The 15,557-nt window shown below is 34.7% G+C and overlaps 1 pseudogene; it reads right to left on the reverse strand.

Moving 5' to 3' along the window:
- The window catches only part of LOC149530359 (DNA (cytosine-5)-methyltransferase DRM2 pseudogene), a 33,678-nt pseudogene extending 24,761 nt beyond the window's left edge, over positions 1–8,917 (reverse strand).
- Positions 8,918–15,557: the final 6,640 nt, after the last annotated feature.

Genomic DNA, 15,557 nt, shown 5'->3' on the forward strand with positions numbered 1-15,557 from the left:
CAACTAATTTTATATGATAGAAGATAGACAGACGTATTATGATCATAAAGTAAAATAACAGTCTCTATCTTGTTATAGAGGGCCAAAATAAGAGTTCTAACCAAATGCAAGTTTTCTTTTATGGAGTGTATGATATGTGCTACAACTTATGTTCATTGCCCAGTTTGTGCATATCTAGCAACCATGGCTTTTGATGACCACATTACGTTCATGCATCTTGTCAAATAGTTCATGTGACTTATCTATGCTTCCATTTTACAAGCATGTCTGATTTAAGCAATCGATAAAATACAAATAATAAATTATGCAATAGAATGGGAGAGAAAAATATGTTCTATTGATGTACCTAGGAACTGACGTTGTGTCATGGGACTCAGCCAACAATATATTTGTACCAAGTATAGTGCACTGCAATGATATTGTTCATACAATGTTGATATTTAGTCAAGAAGACTATTTTTATTTAGTTTTATTCGCCAAGTTTCCTTTTCAGTCTTATTTTGAGTTGGTGACGCTTGAGACTCAAATGTCTACAAATGCTTCATGCAATGTCCAGTCTCAAGCCCTAATCACTAGGCAAGCTCCTAGCTCTTATTACAGTTTGCTTACTACAATGTCACATCTAGTTTGCATGTGATTCTACTAACCTAAAGGATCCTTAACCACAAACAACAGTAGACTCCTCTCCCCAAGATAATACAACTTTGTTTGGATTTAAATAAGAAAATCGCAACAACATTATTAGTGAGGATTTGTGTCTGCTCAAAAAATTCTTATCTAAGAAAGCCTTTCAGAGGGTTGTGAGCTTGTCTATTTCTCCTTTACGTCAAAGGTTCAATGTGAGCATGTTGCTAAGAGCTTGCCCAAGGTTACAAATGCAAAGTGAACTGGTTTTTGATTGCCTCTTTTATTAGATTAGATTTACCTATGGGGTGTAGAGCACATGGAGAGCTTGCTTTCTTATTTAGAGTTTTGTTTCTCATCCTTTTCCTGAATATCATATCATAGAAAATACAAAGAGCTCGCACAAGTTTGTATGATTCTCTTTCTAATTTTGGAAAATATAAAACTATTATGGCTTGAGACTATGTTCAACATAATTTACAACCTCAAAAAGAGTTAGAATCCCAAATTTATACATATGTGGCATTGGTTGCAATAACAAGAATGTCACTACATCATCTAGATATATTCAACAAATCAATATACATATCCTGCAATATTGGCTTGCCATTAGATGACATTTCATAGAGGTAGTCAATAAAATAGTTCAAATGCCTTACCTATGATTCCACATTTTGCATGCATGTCTACCAGGGCAGTTGCAACTTAAACAAACATATTCTCTCAATATCTCTATTTTGTGTATATCTAGCAACCATGGCTTTTGATGACCACATTACCTTCAGGCATCCTATCAAACAGTTCACATGACTTATCTATGCTTCCATTTTGTAAGCATGTCTCCCAAGGCAAATGCTACTACTTCATCTACACTGTCTAACAAAATCCTTTATTCTTTGATGGATGCCTCTAGCTTATCCCAAAGCTCTCATTCAATAGTTATGAGATGATCAATCAAGAGGAAATAGTTGAGAGCTTAGAGTGACACAATTTTTAGATGATCATATGAAATGAAATGGGTGTGCGAGTAGAAAGAAACTAGAAAGACATTGTGTATAGATCAAGGTATGAAACATATGGTTTTTGAGCACTCAACACAAACACTCAGCATTTAGTACATATCATCATTCGAGATCAAATGGGTGTGTGGGATTATATGCATAGTGAATAATAAATGAGGGAATTGAGCCCTCCCTGAGGCTCACACTTGTTGAGGTCCACTTCAGCAATGGCCCTTCTTATGAAATTTTTGTCTAAAACCTTTCTAATGAGATAATGTGTTATGGTCTCTTCATCAGTGGGATAGAATGTGAATCTAGGAGGCAGTTGTGCATTACCCATATCATGATTGTAACTAAACTTAAGAGCCTCTATTATTGAATTCTCTTCCCTATAACCCATATTCATTTCCTTTGCTATTCATGCTTCACATGGGAGTCTTTTTATATGATGATTTATTGTCAATAATGTCCATTCGCTACCAAACAATTCATATTCTACAAATTCAAGATGCTGGAACTTTTGTGGATGTGCAGGCCATCAAAACATATTATAGGGAGGATGAAAAACTTATTCTCAACTGTCAAACTCAAACAAGTGATAAAAATTGTAGAATCTTAACATATGGTTGTTCAAATTTTGTATCTCCTAAATGATTTCCTTTTAGCATATAACTTTTTGTGCATAGTTGCCAAGTTTTCTTATTGTATCGAGCATATTAATGAGGAAGCATATTAGTTACTATCAGTGTTTACAACAGTTTGTTAGTTACTATCAATGTTTTTTAGGCATTCTATAAAATAGTTCACATGCCTTGTGTATGATATAAAATTTTGCATGCATCTTGCACTCTCTCATCTAGTTGATGATGGGTTATAGAGAGTGATCTGAAATGGTGATGCTAAAAAACACACACAATCAAATCCAAAACAAACTTGCATTACAAATGGATTCTGAAAATTTGATATTTTTAATATATATGTTTATGTTGTGATTGTCCTGGTGGACATGCATGCAAAATTAACAATATTAGATTTCCACAATCCATTTGTAATGCAAGTTCATTTTGGATTTGATTGTGTGTGTTTTTTAGCATCATCATCAACCAGATGAGAGAGTGTAGGATGCATGCAAAATGTCATATCATACACAAGGCATGTGAACTATTTTATAGAATGCCTAAAAAAATTTTACACCCAGGCATTCGTAGAAATTTCTACCTTCATTGGTCAAAATTTCTACCAATGCTTGGGTGTTTTCTACCTTCATTGGTCAAAATTTTGACCACCTATTGGTAGAACTTGCTCCATGGCTTTGGAAGGTTTTTGACCAATATGTTGGTCAAAATTTTGACCAATGGGTTGGTCAAATTTGGTCCAAAATTGGGTCAAAATTTTGACCAATAAAGGTCAAAAATGACTAGACCTATGAGCAAGTTTGTGCATTTAGAGGTTCTCATTGTCACAAAAGTTGTTCAGGGAATTTATGTGATTTTGGGTTTTTGGTCTTTAAATTTTATTGAATTTAATTTCTAGTAGCTTTTCCATAGATAAATTCCTATTTCTAGGAATAGCTTTTTTTCATTTAGGTGGATTCGGTGTCTAGCTAGCCTAACTGGCTATTTTCCCTGATTGATTAGTGAATAAGTATGGAAAGATGAATTTAATTCCTCACTTCTCACTTTTGTAATTTGGAAATTTGAGAGCTTTTTCTGAAATCCTTCTTTGAAGGATTGGTTTTCTATTAGAACTACGAGCGTGGGATCTTCATGAGGATGGACTCATTGGATCCAACTCGAGGAGACCTTGCTTTGTTGTCATTTTCAGCCATATTTGTAGGTTATTTATTTTATCAGGTTGATTTATGTTTCAACCCCTTTTTCTATTAGGTAGGGCCCTTCCATTTTCTTGTTTTAGCTTAGATTTTGTATCTATTTTTTGTAATTGTTTGTCTAGAGGTTGAGAACTAGTGTTCCTCTTTGTTTTTGTTTGTTGGTTCTGCCTAGTTTATTAGGTATGAACATTTTCCCATTTTTGGGGATAAGGGTTTGGGGTTTCATGTCGTTATGCTACCATTTTTGCATATGGTGTTTGAACCCAAATTTTATTGGATTTTTGAGGCTCTTTCCCAAAGACTAAATGGGTTTTATTTTTGATGTTTTTAAATTTTGGGGATTTTACCTCAATTTGGGTGCCTACCAATTTTCTCAAGTTTTCTTGGCCTGTTATTGATCGTGACTTAGATCATTCTTAGGATATCAATTAGATCATTGTTGCACTTTTTTAGGTTGCATACGTTCTCCCAAGTTGTTATTTGGTTAGGTGTTATTTTTGCTTGTGTTCTCATCCAACCCTTACGTTTGATCTTCATGATGGCGGTGTACCACACATGAGCATGTGTGCATTCATTTTTCAAGTGACTTGCGGGGCATGATCTCCCATTTGTATTTCAATGGAGTTATGTTCATTTGGGGTTGGGTTGGGAATATGCATGCCTATGGGCACTCATCATGTGATGAGTATGGGAATGTAGGGTAAGGTCAGTAGAGGGGCTCCTTATGCATTCGTGGTGTTCTAGCCTAGGTTGGCATTAGGGAGTTTATAATAAGTGATAACTTAATAAATTGTTAGAGAATTAAATAAGATAAAATTGCTATAATCAACCTCCTAAGGGTGGTGTTGAGCAGAATGGTCAGTGATACATAGTCCTTGCACTTAAGCTATGATGTAGCATGTCAACCTCCCAATGGAATACCCAGGGGAATGGTATGTTATCATTTTACCAACTCTCCAACAAGAGTCCCTACATAGTTACCCATAGAGTGTCTAACTAGGACCTATTGTACTTGCATTGTTGCATGGTCTTGGTTTCAGTCATCATTATTGTCTGGCATGAGTGATAGCCATGGATGTTTACTTTGGTGTGTTTTTGGTTGGATCATTATCTCCATCAACATGGTGGGAGTGGACCTATAGGTTCTATATTGTTAGGAGGCAAAGTTACCTTTACCACTACTAGGGACTAGTGTATAGAGACGATTCTTTATTCTAGTATGACCATTGCTTGTGTTTCACTTGCTACTTTTAGTTCTAGGGTATGTTATCTTGTGATTTATGATTTCATTAGAATGCCTGGATATCATGTTAGATGAAGTTAGTTTAATTGATGCATTCCTATATTATGATATTTAGCATATGTTAGATGATGAGTTTGATTTGTGGGATTATCTTATGATTTACTTCTAGCATGTTAGATTTCCTTATTCTTATGTTGTAGTACATTTTAGTACTGACATCCTCATAAGACAACTCCAATGATCTGATCAGTAGTTTGGGATGTTACACGTGGGGGATGGCTAGGACCTTCAAGGTCGGATGATGCTATTATGGTTGGGAGGAACTGTGTACTTAGTTTGGTTGTTCAGTTCATTACGATGTTGTTTCAATACATTGTGATGTTCCTTTCAATTCTTTGCCTTCACTGCTATGTTAGATGGTTAGATGCAATTTTTTCTAGCTATTATTGTATTTTTTTGAGTGTCTATGCCTCGATTGTTAATTTGGTACTCCTCAGTATGGAGGTTTTAACTTCTTGTTTATCCCCTTTTTTTTTCCTTGGTGCATTTCTTGCTTTTCTTGGGTGACCATGCATCAACATTGGGTGATAATTTAAAATATCACATGCCTAAAGAAGAAGAATCATGTGATACTAGAAAGTATCGCATGCCCTTTGAAACTCTATTGTGCGACACTTTAATGTATCGTACACCCTTTAGAGAAAAGTCATACAATACTTATGAAGTATCACATACCTTCTTGAGAAGTGTCACCCAAACCCTGAAAGTATCACACTCCTTCATTAGAAAGGTCGTACAATACTAGAAAGTATCGCACTTTGTTGATTTAAAGTATCACCTAGGTTTTGGAAAAACCTATTAGGGTGGACAATAGGCACTTTTTGGTTTGACCAAAAGTTTTTCTAAGGTGTTTTGGATACCCTTTATGGTGTTCTTGAATACCTTGGAATTGCATTTCAAATTTGGTATGTTTTTGGATTCAAAATTGACTGCATCCTTCCATGGTTAGTCATTTTGCTCAGTAGCAGAATTTGGAGATACGTTAGTGTTTGGATGTTTTTTTAGTCTTCCATTGTGATGTTTGTGATCCTTGTGTGTTGCATGTCATGTGCATCCATACTTGTTCAATTTTTTAAATTTTTTTAATCTTAGCTTATATTTATCCTTGTTCCAAGGATCTCTAGACAGGGGTCATTACAATGATACTTGAAAATGCATTGGAAACATTAAAAATAATATTTCCTACACCATCATAGTTGTACGGAACCAATGTTGCAGATAATCTTAGTGAAGTAATTGATGAGTTTGATAATCAAATTTAAACATTGACTAACACAACAACAATAAGAGTACAACAAGAGTTTGAGTTTGTAGAATGTCAAAAGGTCTGTGCAACCATTGCAAATGATTTGAAAGTTATTAATGAGTGTATTAAGGACATTAGAGGTTTTATTTTTGGAGGAAAGAAGATATATACTACATGTAAAAGGTCACATCATTATGTTGAAGATGTTACAAAATGCATAAAAGAGGATGAGGATAAGCTATATTAGATAGCCAGTGAATTTGAGCAAAATAATTTAAGTGTGATTGAGATCGATAAAAGGGTAAGTATGTTCTTTACACTTTAAAAAATGAGAAGAACAAGTTTTAGGGAGATTCAATCTATTGATAGGAAATTTGACCCCTAAGTTGGATATGCTACAAAAGGAATTGAATATTTTGATTGAAGCAAATAAATTATATGAAAAGTTAACTCATGCAAACTTAAATGAAGCAAAGATAGTTGCATATGCCATTTGTGTAGTTATACATATAAAACAATCAATGAAGAAATAATAGGATGCTTAGCATGAGACCATAAGAAGAATTTTTTTAGATTTCATGAGGTTTTTGGATTAAAGAAAACTTGTTGACATAACAATTTTGACATATATGTCCATATATGAAACTCACCTTTATCATTAATGTCAAAGGAGGAGTATGGATAGTAAAAAATATATATGAAGGAGGAGCAAAAAATAGATAATATGTATAGAAATGAGTATGTGCAAAGGTATAAAATGGTAAAGCTGTGTATAAGTAAGATAAAACTTTATATGGCGACAATTTTGACATTTTCAAAAAAATTGGACACTGAGTCATATTTTCACTAAGTGTTGCCATCAATGCCAAAGAGAGAGATTTGGATGAGGTAAGTGATTGGATGTTGTAATTAAAAACACCATGCTTAGTTAATTTCATTATTTTTGATATGTTAGAGTGAAGAAATTGCCTAAGTACAATAGGGAAAAATATAGTACATGTAGATTATTTTTGTCAGCAAGCTTCATTAGATGCACCTATAGATCTATAAATATTGGACATGGTATAATAAGGAGTCTAAATGATATATCTATTTTAATTTATGTTATTATGATAGTTGGCATAGGTTTTTTATGGAAAATTAGTTAATAGTTTGATATTGCAAAAATAAAGCACACAAGACAAAATAATCATTTTGGCTAAGTCATTGAATTGATTTGTCAATTAAAGGACTTAGGAATATAGGGATGAGATTCTAGATGTTAACCCTTATTTATCAAATTTTAATATTTTGTTTTGGTAGTGTGTTGATTATCTATTCAGGCTGACTGAATAGGGAGTTATGGAAAAGGGTATAAAGATAGAATTTATTGATAAGTGAAGTTTCTAATGATTATGCTATGTTATGATTGTGATATAAATTTTTTTTTTTTTAAAAATTTGGTTAGATTATATTTTGATGGTTAGAGAAAAGAAGAGGTATATGGGCATGACTAGATGCAAGAAGCAACAAAGAACTAATCATATATTTGAGATATAAGCATACCTAGCTTTTGGTATTTCTCTATGCTACTTGTAAAGTCATATATTGTTGTATATCTATGAGATCATTTTGTACTAAAACTCCTAATAGGGTTGAGACCTCTAACAAGATAAAATATGCAAACAAGGTCATATACACTATATGTATGTAATAGGCTCCTAATAGGGTCAAAACCTTTCAAAAGATCATTTTGATTAGAAGATCATTTTGTCAGTACCATCCTCACTAGGGTTTTCCCTTGGCCATAGTTTCCCTAGTTAAAAAAAATGATGTTATGAGTTTCTTTGTGGGATGATTTTTTTTTTATTCAATTTAATTGCATATGGATATTTAAGGTTAAGTTTTTATATCCATATTTGGACAAAAAATGTTGGAATATTGACTCATTACCCTCTCTTATTATTCCCTATTTCTAACAAAAATTATTCAAAGAAAATTATTAATTTATCTCATTAATATTTACAACTCCATTACTATGGCCCAAGATAAGTAACTTAATCTCCCAAAACAACTGTTATTATGTAATTAGGGGATATTTTAATGTTTTTAGAAAGCCTCAATGAAAAGAAAGGTGGGTTCCAATATATATCTCAATCCATGTTTGATTTTAATCAATGGAACTCAACCAATAATCTGATTCACATTCCTCTTAATAATAGGAATTCCACTTTGAATAATTAAAGGGATGAATCACATAACATAGCTAAAAAACTAGATAGATTTTTATTCTATGGAAGTTTTTCTTCTTTTTACTATCAAATTAGTGATTCATTGGATCCTACCTCAGGATCAAATCACTTCCCTATTTGTCTTGAAATCCTTGAAGAGTCAATACCCAATAGGATTTCCTTCAAATTTAAAAATATGTGGTATCTTTATAACAATTTATGTTATTATGGGAAAATTGGTGGTTAGAGAAATCTTTGGAAGGCTCAAACATGTATTTCTTTGTTTCTAAACTTAAAATTCTCAAAGAAAAAAATCATTGATTAGAACAAACATCATTTTAAAAACATCTTTTAAGAAAAAGATAAAGTTGACACTGAGTTTAAGACTCTTAATGAAGAAATCTTCTAGGAAGGAATGAGTAATCAAAGATATCTCACATAAAAGGATTTGTTAATAAGACATGGATCAATATCACTAAAAGAGGAAATTTATAGGAAACACAAATCCAAGGAGGATTGGTTATCATAAGGTGAAGAAAACAAAAATATGATAAGAAATATAAAACAATTTAATAAAATTAAAAATCAACAAGGTATGTATCTTGATGATCCAAAGGAAACCACCAAGGAAACCATGTCTTATTTCTAGAACACCAGGGTATAATATAGTGGCGAATTTTCGTATTTTGGCGAATTTGACATTTTGCCAATGTTATTTTTGGCAATTTCTAAGCCCTTCCATGGTTTCCTGGTTGCCAAACTTTGTTGGGTTTACCTGGTTGCCTAGCATTGTAATCGCCAAGGCAAATGTTACGTTTGAGTTTTTCCCTGGTGGTATCGCCTTTCACGCAGCCAACCAGGTAACGCTTATCGTGGAATGTTCGTCAGGTTTCAAGTTTTCGTTTCATGCCATATGGGAGAATTCATCATCCCAGTTTCATTTTATCGTGGAGGAGTCGGCTCGTTTCATCTAATGGGAAGTCGAGGAGTCGGCTCATTTCTCCAACACTATTTCATTTTCTCGTGGAGGAGTCGGCTCGTTTGGCGTGGTAAATTGGTAATTGTATTGATTTGTAATGTGTATAAATCCAAATTCGCCCAAGCAATGAGACATTCACTAAATACTGCTGGCACTCCATCAAATTTTTGGTAGCGCAGGACACATCGCGAGCACGACTCAGACTCTAGAGATAGCTTCCACAAGTGGTGGTACACTGGTATCTGTAGCTGTGCTATAAAATACTCTCCTTGAGCTTATGTAGTTTAATTTAATCAGAAGCTTATCTACAGTTTCCTTTCTTATCTCATTTTCATTAGAAATTTTTCAAAAAGTGGACGCAATCCTGAAAGTTGCTGGCAATGTTAATGGTTTTTAAAGCTTGCATGCATGGATTCATGAAAATGTGAAGTCTATTTCCTACCAACTTTCTATTGAGATTCGTGAAAGATTCCCTCGAAGTCATTTCCCTTTAACCTCTGCGAACATGCGAAATCCTTGCCATCGCGGTCTCACGGCTGCTGGAAGTCTTTGCCCTTTAACCGCTGCGAACATGCAAAATCCTTGCCATCACGGTCTCGCGGCTGCTGGAAGTCTTTCTTTTAAACGTCTGCAAACATGTGAAATCCTTGCCATCGTGGTATCGCAGCTTCTGAAAGTCTTCCCTTTAACCGCTACGAACATGCAAAATCTTTGCCATCACGGTCTCGCGGCTGCTAGAAGTCTTTTCCCTTTAACCGCTGCAAACATGCGAAATCATTGCCATCGCGGTCTCGCGACTTCTGGAAGTCTTTTCCCTTTAACCGCTGCAAAGTGCTAACATCCGATGGTGTGATCTCCCTTTTTTCGTGACTTCGCGACATAAAAGTTCACCATCATTTAAACCGAAAATGATGCGATCTCTACCCTCCTCGCGGTTTCGCAACAAAATCTCCTTTATCTTTTCAACTGGCGATGATGCGATCTCTGCCCTCCTCGCGGTTTCGCAACACAAAACTATTAACTTTCACTTTGACAGCGACATTGTGATAGACCTGTTAAAGCCTTTCTCACGGTTTTGGAACTGCCAAGTTGCCAACTTCAAACTGATAAAACTATCATACCACTCCTTTGTACCAATTCCCTAGCCCTTCCATGGTATGTTTTTTTAAACCTTGAATACAAGAAAATTATTCGCCCAAAAGAATTAAAATTTTACTATGATTATTATTTTTTTGTTCGCCAGTGTATAAATATTTTGTGGTTTTAAATGGATACTGAAGGTAATACTGCTTATTCTTAGGGAAGTAAAGTTTAAACAGATTATCAGTGGATTGAGATGTCAGGGGAGGGTGAGTCTGTAACTAATATTGCTCAATCTCAGGGAAGTGACAAGGGAAAGACCCCCAAGGGCAGTGAAGGGATTAATCTTATATCAAAATGCTGAAAACTTAGAGATACTACCATAAAGGCTTTCTTTGAAATTGACAATGTTTCTGGTCCACCAACTTTGGCAAGTACAAGTGCAGAAGGAAATCACAATACCTCACCACCACTAGAAGAGCAGGTTGTTATTCAATTAAATCAAAATGCATCAAACGAGGATAACAATGTTCGAACAACAAAAGATGTTGTAACAGAAGATAATATTGATGTTGGTAGGAAGAAAAGAAAAAGGAATGTAAAAATGGGGCGGGATTGGGAAATGAAAAGGACTTTCCAGGTTGATTGGGTAGCAAAGTACTGGTTTATTGAACTAGTCACAAACAATGATGAACCACCAACAGAATGCAAGTGTACGATTTGTACCTGGAAAACTAAAAGAGAGAAAAAGTTGCAGTTAAAGCTCGACACTATAGAAAAACATATTGTTAAGGTTTATGAAAAACAAATCATAGATGGAAAGGAAGTAGCGGCAGTGAGATGGAAATCAAAGGAAGAATGCCTTCATGTTAAGTATGCCATAGATATGAAGAGCATTTCAAGAAAATAGCGGTAATTGGTAGTGGCAGTAGTGGCAATCCAATCAAGGATGGGCTTCAACATGCAGCCAATGATGCAAACTTGGAAAAGACCATTGAGATGAGTGTTATTTTTCATATTCTATCTAGAGGGCGTCCTATGAGAGACTTTTCAGAATATGGTAATTTATTATCTTTTTTGAGAGTTCCTCACTATCCTATGTCACATTGGTCAATATAAGCTAGATGGGAAATGGCAAGTTGTCTTGCTAAGGTGGAAAAGCAAAATGTACAGGAGAGAGTAAAAGAATCCAAGTTCATTTCATTATCCTTAGATGAAGTCACTGCGGTAGATAACACTGCTTGGGTCTGTATGCATGTATATACTGTAAAAGATCATATCCGTCAAGCTAATCTACTTTGTGTTCGTAAAATGAGGGCCAATTCAACTGCAAAAAATTTATATTTAGAAGTTAAGAAAGCTTTGAATGAAATTGCTGGTATGGATGACTTGACAATTGCAAAGAAGTTAGTGTGTGTCGGAGCTGATGGAGCTACAGTAATGCAAGGGCAAAGGACTGGTCTTTGTGCAAGATTAAAAACTAGTATTGCACCTAATATGCTTGGCATACACTGCATGGCCCACCGAATGAATTTAGCATATAAGATTGTAAGTACTTTTCCTATAGTGTCAAAAGTTGAAGATCTAATCCGTGAGCTCCACTCGTACTTTTGCATAAGTCCTAAACGCTTTGCAGAATTTAAGATTTTTTCTGAGGGAGTAACAGCAGGAAATAAGATTCTCAAGGATGTTGAGACCAGATGGATATCTTTGCATGGACCAGCAGAATGAGTTCTAGCAGAATATCAATCCTTGATTGGAGTTCTATATGAGCAACGCCTTACAGTGGACAAAGCTCCTGATTTGTTAAATAAGTTAAGTGATATAGAGAACCTATTAACTTTAGCCAGTCTTCTCCCCATGCTGGATTTAATGAACAAACTTGTTAAGAAAGCCCAAGACAGAACTATGTATATTCATGAGTATTCTGATTTACGTAAAATGACATGCATGGCTCTGGATTCTTTGTATTCAGATCTCTCAGGTCATAGCCCAATTTTTTCAAGGTGGGAGATAATTACAGATTTGAATCATGCTGAGAATTTTTTACAATTCAATGGGAAAAATGAGCTATGTGTGTTTGTGAAAGGATTTCAAATACCAATGCACCAATCTAAAACAACCAAGAGAGGCAGAGTACTACCAGTTAGAAAGGATGATTTTGACAAGATTCTTAAATCTGTTAGTGAAAATGTGAAGTCTATTTCCTACCAACTTTCAAGTGAGATTCGTGAAAGATTCCCTCGAGAAGATATTCTTGAAGCCATGAGTTGTGTGTTTCCTCAATTTTGGAAACACTTTGGACATAATCCAACTGATGCAAAGTTGTTTCATAATAAACTTGACGAATTGATAACACAGTTTTCAAAGCATACAGATTACAATGGACAACTAATACAAGGAATCTTAGATTCAAATAATCTTAAAAATCAATGTAAACTTTTTGCATTGTGTATGAAAAAGCAGATGGAAAACTTTGAGAATCCATTCGATCCTGGTGCAATAACAAGGCTCTGGAAAAGGATAAGTCAGAGTGAAGTATTACGTACTTCAATATCAAAATATTTCAAACTTGCTGATTTATGTCAAACAATGATATTAGGGTCGGTGGAAGATGAGAGAGTTTTCAGTGCATTGGGGTTTTTGAAATCAAATGTCAGAAACAAACTAGACAAAAATTTGGAAACTTGTTTGAGGTTGTTTGTTACTCAATACAATGTTAGAGATTTTCCTTATGATAGGTCATTGGCCATTTGGAATTCCACACATGAAAGATAAGGCCTTTGCAACACTTTAAAAGATGGTGGTTCTACTTCTACTGCTGACTCCAACATAAATGATGAATTTAGGTCTCAAAGTCAAAATGAAGATGAAGATTTTACGGATTTTGAATACCCGATTCAGAATGAAGAGGAACCTATTAGTACTAATCAGACTTCAGTTTCATATTTGAGACTGAGTCAATGAAGTGAATTGTGATTTAGTAATGTAGCATTCAGTTCTAAGGAATTTATAGGTCTACTTCAGTTCTTCCATATTCATTATTCAGTCATATTGCAATTACAATTTACAAAAATTGACTTCAAGATTTTTGTTACTCTATTGTTGACATAATGTTATTTTTGTACCTTTCTCTTGATTTGAGTTCAAGATTTTTGTTACTTGTTACTCTATTCATATTGTTGACACAATGTTATTTTTGTATCTTTCTCTTGATTTAGTTGTTTGATAATAAAAAAAGAGATAATAGAGATGTGTGCAAAGCCCATAACATCACAGAGAACTACTGACTACAAAACATAATGGAAAATTGAAATACATAGAGTTGGAACAATATCTGCTCAATTATACTTCAATCTTAATCTGAAAAATAACAACAGATCGGACCATTTGTAAGCCTTGGGAACTCATATTTATATCACTTGAGTTGCAACAAGCTTCAGGCTTACAAAGGTTACATAATGATTCATTACAAAAGAAAAAAGATAACAACAATTAAGATAATCATTACAATTTGTTGAAACCTTTTGTGACATATTTTAACAGAAAAAGGGGAAACAATTACAAAATGTGACAAGTGGCAAGTGATCATTAAGCCTGTCTTCCAGTTCTAACTGCAGCATTACCCACAGCGGATGCACCACAAAGGTAAGGTAATCTGTTATAATGAATAGCTTCTCTTTGATATTCTACTACAACACTTGTCCTCCAATTGATTCCCCAGGGCCACCATCTTTTGTGCTAATCATCTTCTACTGAAGGGATTGCTTTGATATCTGCTATAATGTTGAAACCTTTTGTGACATATTTTAACAGAAAAAGGGGAAACAATTACAAAATGTGACAAGTGGCAAGTGATCATTAAGCTTGTCTTCCAGTTCTAACTGTAGCATTACCCACAGTGGATGTACTGCAAAGGTAAGGTAATCTGTTATGATGAACAGCTTCTCTTTGATATTCTTCTGCAACACTTGTCCTCCAATTGATTCCCCAGGGCCACCATCTTTTGTGCTAATCATCTTCTACTGAAGGGATTGCTTTGATATCTGCTATAACCTCCCAGATGGCAATATCTGTATCCACAATAGGCCATGTTGTATTTCTAACTGCCTCTAATTCAATGATGTTTTTAGTCCATTTTGCATCTGTGATGGCTTTACCCTCTCCACTAATTTTGTTCATATCTGCTTCAATTTTGTATGTCATATCAATCATATCATATACAACTTGATCACTTGATTCACCTCTTGAAAATGCTATAAATCTTGGATGGTCTAATATTAGATCAAAAGATTCAGACCACTCTTGCCAAGATTTGACATACCCTTCATTGTTCAAAATTGTTGGAATGAAATCTGGGGTACCTAATGCTATGCTTTTCAATTTTCCCCTTACTGCTTCGATCTTACCAATGAAGAATGAATTCAATTCTTTAACTTGATGTATCATTTTCCTTATAGGAACAATGATCTCCTTAGGTAGTTCCTTTTTCTGTGTGAGTAAAGGAACTAACCTATCAAAGAATTGAATGTATGGCCCCCACTGGGCATACAATGGAGATAATAGTGATAAAGCCTCAGAGCATTGGTATTCATTACTCTGCAGAGTAATGTACATACTATGTACATTTACAAAGGCTCTCTTTAAAGCAGTGATTCTATGAATCAAAAACTGTTTCATTGTCCTGATCTTTGCATCATTGCTAATCTCAAACTCATCCACATCCATATGTGTTATTGGATGTGGTTCTTCTGCTATCTGGTCAGTTTGAATATTCTGGTCTTGTACCTCCCTTACTCTTAGTGACCTTTCTTCTCTTTTCAAATCTTCATTCTCCTTTTTTGATTCCTCCAAAGCGTGTTGCAGAACATATGTTTTTCTCATTTCCTCTTCATACTTCTTCCTGGCGTCAAGGTACTTTTCATATGTCTGCACCAGTTGTTCTTGAAGAATATCAATCTTGTTCTTGCCTAGCATAGCAGTGGTGTTTTGGAGGTTATAAATTTGATTTGAAGTTGAATGTGCATTCCAAAAAATTGCATTACCTGTCGGTGTCTCTTTAATTTCCATTAGGGTAGGCTTCTGTGATTCTGGAGCTACACTCCAAATAGCCATTGTCTTAGTATCTATATTAAATCCTGCCCCCTGCAATTCACCAAATGGATTAATCTCCTCATAAGAGATTGATTTTTCTTGTCTCCTCATTTGATCAAGTAGAAATGATGAACTAATATCCCATCCTGGGAAAACTATCATACCACTCCTTTGTACCAATTCCCTAGC

Source organism: Cupressus sempervirens, chromosome 11 (assembly GCF_028749045.1).
Source record: "Cupressus sempervirens isolate cs-2001-9-10 chromosome 11, ASM2874904v1, whole genome shotgun sequence".
Taxonomy (NCBI): Eukaryota; Viridiplantae; Streptophyta; class Pinopsida; order Cupressales; family Cupressaceae; genus Cupressus; species Cupressus sempervirens.